Source organism: Hydra vulgaris, chromosome 07, assembly GCF_038396675.1.
Source record: "Hydra vulgaris chromosome 07, alternate assembly HydraT2T_AEP".
Classification (NCBI taxonomy): Eukaryota; Metazoa; Cnidaria; class Hydrozoa; order Anthoathecata; family Hydridae; genus Hydra; species Hydra vulgaris.
In genome coordinates this window covers 40,631,735-40,637,734 of record NC_088926.1, presented here as the reverse complement: position 1 = coordinate 40,637,734, position 6,000 = coordinate 40,631,735, and the positions used below count along the sequence as shown (strand labels likewise).

At 26.8% G+C, this 6,000-nt stretch overlaps 1 protein-coding gene across 2 annotated transcripts in view; it reads left to right on the top strand.

Annotated features, from left to right (window-relative positions):
• The first annotated feature begins 448 nt into the window (after positions 1 to 448).
• Positions 449 to 6,000, top strand: part of LOC136082488 (uncharacterized) — a 43,171-nt gene continuing 37,619 nt past the window's right edge. Inside the window, exon 1 of one of the 2 annotated variants that reach the window (XM_065801876.1) lies at positions 449 to 703. The gene's annotated coding sequence lies outside the window, so the exon portion shown is untranslated. The remainder of the gene's footprint in view (positions 704 to 6,000) is intronic. The other variant, XM_065801877.1, reaches the window with a different exon arrangement.

Here is a 6,000-nt window from a genome sequence, read left to right as displayed (position 1 = left end):
CAAACTGAAAATATTATTCATTGATAAATTTAAATTTAATTTTTTAGATAATTTAGCAAGTAATTAATGTGTTTTTATTGTTATTAATGATTTAATCACTAATAACCCGTGTTATGGGTTGCTTACTGCTAGTAAGTATAAGTGTCGTCTAATCTAACACTGGTGTAGTGTTGAAGTTGCAAATGCAACAGCGAGTTTAAGCTTTTACTTATCATTTAAGCTTGGATATATTATCATTAAAACGAATATTATAAAGCAAAACCGTAACATGCGCAGAATTTTTATTTTTTATGTTTGTTCTTGACGCAGATCTAAACATATTGTAGCCATATTTTTTTATATCAGTAAAAAACAAATTCTAGAGGGAAAATCATTTTGTCAATCAAAATTTATTTTACTTAGATGTTTATATTCTATTGAAATAATAAAGTATGTTTGACTTTTTAAAAAACAAAGATGAATATTAACACCATAAAAAGTAAAAATTTATATAAAACAAAAAATAACGAAATGTGATACTTTGCATAAAAGCTGTAAAAATCACGTTGTCAAATATTTGCGTATATTATTTCTGTTTCTTTAAGTAGAAGACGAACGCTTCAAATAAATTCGAGTGTTGAAAAAAGTTTTTATAAAGTTATTTTTCAATATATTTTTACATTTTATATAAGAAAACCGGGAAATCTTGTGTCGTTCAGTATAGGTAATTTTTATATTTAAATACTTTTTTTTTTAATATTTAGAATAGCATATATATATTTTAAAACACCGCATTTACTAATAATATATATATATATATATATATATATATATATATATATATATATATATATATATATATACATATATATATATATATATATATATATATATATATATATATATATATATATATATATATATATATATATATATATATATATATATATATATATATATATATATATATATATATATATATATATATATATATATATATATTATATATATATATACATATATATATATATATATATATATATATATATATATATATATATATATATATATATATATATATATATATATATAAATTAATATTAAATGCGGTGTTTTATTTGTTTTTCATTTGGTAATCAAAAATTATTAAATGGTTTTTTGTTTTCAAACGTGAAGCATGTTTTGTTTTAATAAAGCAAAACCTGCTAAAACTATAGTTTTGTTAATCTGATATTGAACTAGTTCGTTCATTGTTTTTTTTGTTTTTTTTTTTCAAGTTGATAAAAAACCATCTTAACTCGGTTTGTGGAAGTTTAGCTCTTGTGCATACGAATAAAAAATAAGCAAACGTAAGAATTAAGAACTAAATATAATTGACAACTAAGAGGTAAAACATATTTTAGAGTGCTCCTTCTTAAAAAGTTAACCCTAATAAAAAACTGTTAACCCTAATAAAAATCTAATAAAAATCCCTAATAAAAACCTTCATAAAAATCTGTTAACCTAATAAGAAACATTAATAACAGTTCATATAAATAGTTAAATAGAAACAATAAAAATTAATTGAGACGGTTCTAAAGTCGCAAGTTTTTGTCTACATGTCACTATAATAACATGTAAAAAGTATATTATTTAAAATGAAAGTTTCAAAATTGTAGTTTGCTTTAATTTTATAAAATTCGATTATTAACATCTGTACCATAAAATTTGAGACTGGTTTTAAAGTTTAATAAAAACTTAAATAAATAAGATAAAAAAAGATTTTTGGTAGGGTAGATTAGGGTAATATGAGCACCTTAAGCGAAAATTGAAATATTTAAAAAAATAATTATTCTGGATCCAAAATTTTTGCGAATCAACAATTTTTAGGGATCATTACTCATAATCCACATAGATATTTGGGCACCTAATTTTTTCTTTGAAACACAGAGATTTTAAAAAATAACAAAAGTACTGATATATTTTGACGTGGTACCCAGACTACGTGGTAATATGAGCGCTTTAATTTAACTCGAAAATAATTACATTAATTAAGTAAAAAAATACCAACCTGACAATTAGAACTATTTTATTACTAATCTTTCGAATTATATTCGTTATTAACAAAATTATCAATAAAAGATCAAATTTCAAGCCACTTTTTATTGAAACAATACTACTTTATTTAACGCAAAAAAAAAAAAAAGTTTCTTGCAAGCTTAGCTTGTGGGTCCATATCTTCTGGGTTTTCAGCCAATTTGTTACCGAATCGACATAGTGAAATGTTGCCAAATTGACCAAAAGACGTACTTGGTGTCACAAGAATATTTTTAATAAAAGGTTGCAAGGGCTTTTGTAAACACTCTTTTTAACAGATCTCTTAGTTTATCGCTTAGCCAGAAGGAACAATGTAATTTGATAAGATCCCTCATAGGGAGATTTCCATTAATACATGTAATTTTTTTTCAAATTTTGCAAGGTCATTTTACTTTCATAAATAAAGCTTAGAAAAACCATGTATTTTCTTAATTCATTAATTTGTTTATTAATCAGCGGTTTAGACATTTGGTTTATTTAATTAATAGATTTATGCTTGACACAGTAGGGAAGACACAGTAGCCCTCAGCAAATTTTAGATTAAGGAAATATCCAATGAAATAGTTTGCGGATTCTTTTATAACTTTATGTCAAAGTTAACCTTTTAAAGTTTTTTTTTAGCCGTTTATTCTTAAAAATTATTATAATATGAAATGGAAATTTTGATGAAGAAATAAACTTAACGTCTGTTCACAAAAAATCCGGACTGATTTCAAATGTACACAAATTGTTCTAAATTTTGAATTTTCGATTCAAAATTTTTAAATTTAATCGGTCAACAACAACAGTTTCATTTTGTGGCAAAATTGAGTTTAAATAATTAATTCAAATAAACATGGAGCATCTAAAAGAGAACGATGTTAGAAATGTGATTGGAAATTTTTATAAACAAAACATAAACAGTGGAAAGAAATTTACAGTGGATCATTTTAAGAAAATGGGAATCGCTAAATCTACAATTTATGACATAATTAAAAGGTCTGAAAATAATTTGCCAATGAATAGAAAAATCGGTTGCGGCAGAAAACCTTTTAAAATTACACCAGAAAAGAGAGACTCCATGATTGCAAGAGCAGAAGAGAGAATCGGGATTTCGCAAAGAAAATTGGCACTAAAATATAAGATAAGCGTTTCATACGTAAATAGATTATTAAGTATGCATGGACTAAAGTATACCAAAAGAAAAAATGCACCAAAAACAACAGAAAAGCAAGAAATTAAACAAAAGAAAAACTTATTAAAACTTTCAAAAACTTTTTTCAAGCCATCAAATGAGTTTGAAATCATCATGGACGATGAATCTTATTTCTGTGTAAATGGTGCAAATTGTTCACAAAACTCTGGCTACTATACAAAGGATAGTTCTCAAACTGATCCTAATATTAAATTCAACTTCAAAAAAAAGTTTGACGAGAAAGTTCTCGTTTGGATTGCAATCAGTCGTTTTGGTCATTCATCGCCTTATTTTGCTGTAAAAAACTGTGCACTGGATGCAAAAACTTATTCTAAAGAATATATTACAAAAAGACTTCTTCCATTTATAAATTCCAAGCATCAAAACAAGAAAATTTTATTTTGGCCTGACGGAGCGAGATGTCATTATGCAAAACACACATTTAGGTATTAACTTTGTCGACGCTAAAGATAACCCCCAAATGTACCGCAGTTAAGGCCGATTGAAAATTTATGGGCACATTTAAAAGCAAAAGTTTATGGAAATGGATTTACTGCGAAAAATCTTGACCACCTTAAGAATAGAATTTGATTAAAGTTGAAAGAGTTTGATCCAGACTATTTTTTCAACCTAATGGATTCAGTCAAAACTAAAGTTCGAAAAGCCGCTGATTTAGGACCACTTTCGGTTATAAAATAGTTAACAATGTCCAGTCACTCATTTTAGTTAAAATTTTTGTCAAAAATCGATTAATTTTGTATTCAATTAAGAACAATTTTTCATTCCGGATTTTTTGTGAACAGACGTTATTATCAGTAAAAAGGTACTTCAGCTTCATGCAATATATTTTAAAGTTGGTATAAACCGACCATGAGCAATATAATTATGCTTCTGCATAAGTTACGCTTCTGCATAAATTAAGTCCACTGGTAGAAAAGGATATAAAGAGTAGGGGTGTTCAAAAAAAAAATTTCGAAAACGCGAATAAACAACGAGCTAAATTTGGGGAAAATATAAAACAAATACGATTACAAAAAAAAAATCAAAAATATTAAGATTTACTTTCTGCTCAAGCGTCAAAACCCCCCTAAAAATGGCCCAAATAGTACCCTCGTAGCAAGGCTTTGAGCACAATGTAAATCTTAATATTTTTAATTTTTTTAATGTGCTCATAATAATCTATACTTTTTTTTTAAATTGATGTGTATCCGTGATTTTTCTTAATAGTTCTTTAAACTGAAAACGATTTTATGCAAAAAAAACGAAAATATGCGCATTTAACAAAAGAGTGCGCAATAGTTCGTAGTTATTTTATTTGTTTATATTCACATTGTTTGGTTTTCATTTTATTTGTATTTAGCTTTTTAGAAAAATATTTTTTTATAAGTTGATTGAATGATACAAACTTAAATTACGTGCAACTTGTATCTTTAAAAAATATTTTTTCAATATAAATACTAAAGTTCAAGCTATCTTCTGAATTTTGGAACGTAAGCTAAGTAGTCTCTTTGCGATTCTTTTCTTGCTTATAACTTTGTTATTTTTTTTCTTGGTTAATAAAGATTCACTGCCTGATGCCTTAAAAATTCAGTGAACTTTGTTCACAGCAATAAGTCTATTTTGTTTCTCTTCCTCGTCTATGTAGCGGTGAACAAACTGTTGCATCATTCCAGTTGCCCTTTCTGCAACTGGTTTACACAAACAATACTTTTTGCAAAATTTAAAAATTATTTATATGTTGATTGCGTGTGCCAATACTGAGGTGGCAAGGTCAGCCAATCATCAATTCTTGATCTTTTATTCCAATCATATCAAACATTAACCAGGAGAACTCATCAACCAAAGAAGCTAAGCTGGGAATTTGCTAATGAAAGTTCAACTTCCAACAATTTTTCTATTATCTTTTTTTGCTTATTTTCAGTCTTAAAGTAACATGACTTTGGTTTTGGAAATGATAATATTACAGCAGCAATTTTCATTTCCAAAACCTAATCATCAAGAAAGGCTAAAGGAATCAGAGTTGAGTCAAGATACCATGTATGTTTAAATAAAAAATTCAACACAGCATCAACAGCAAATGGTTCTGCACATACTGCTATATACTGATGCATTTGATGAATAGCAGTTACATCCATAAAAGGAGCTTTGCTTGTATTATTTGATTGCAGGTACCACTTTGCATAAAAACAAGCTATAGATTCAGTTAGTACTTTAATATGTTCTCTACATTTTTGAATAAAATCAATTTGAGTTGAAAGAATTTGCGTTTTTAAATAATATATAGATTTCCCAAGAAACCTTGCATGATGAACCGCTTCAGTTTTTCGAATTTTAATGATAGAAGGAGAAAGATAGCTGATCACTAGCTCTGCAAGTTCTTTTCTATCTTCCCTTAGAATATTATTTCTCAATAAGAAAGATTTACAATACTCAAGAGATTCTGAAGCAGCTTTTTCAACAACAGTTCCTTTAATTTCTTCCCAACCAAATTTTACTAAAATAGATGGGTTGTACTCAAAATTAGGCTGCTCAAACAAGTTTTTGAAATGTTTAAACAAAGGGTTCTTGGGGGCCGTAGTTTTTTCATTTGTTATAGCCTCACAAAAGTGTGTGATTCTCAACTCAGAAACATGATGTCTGCAAGCTAAAAAAATTAGATATTTATTTAACACAGTAGATATTCTAATTATATGTATTCCTGTATTGCTTGATGTGGTATCAAAACAAAGTAATCCAATCTTTGACGCAAGATTGTACTCTTTTAGGACTTT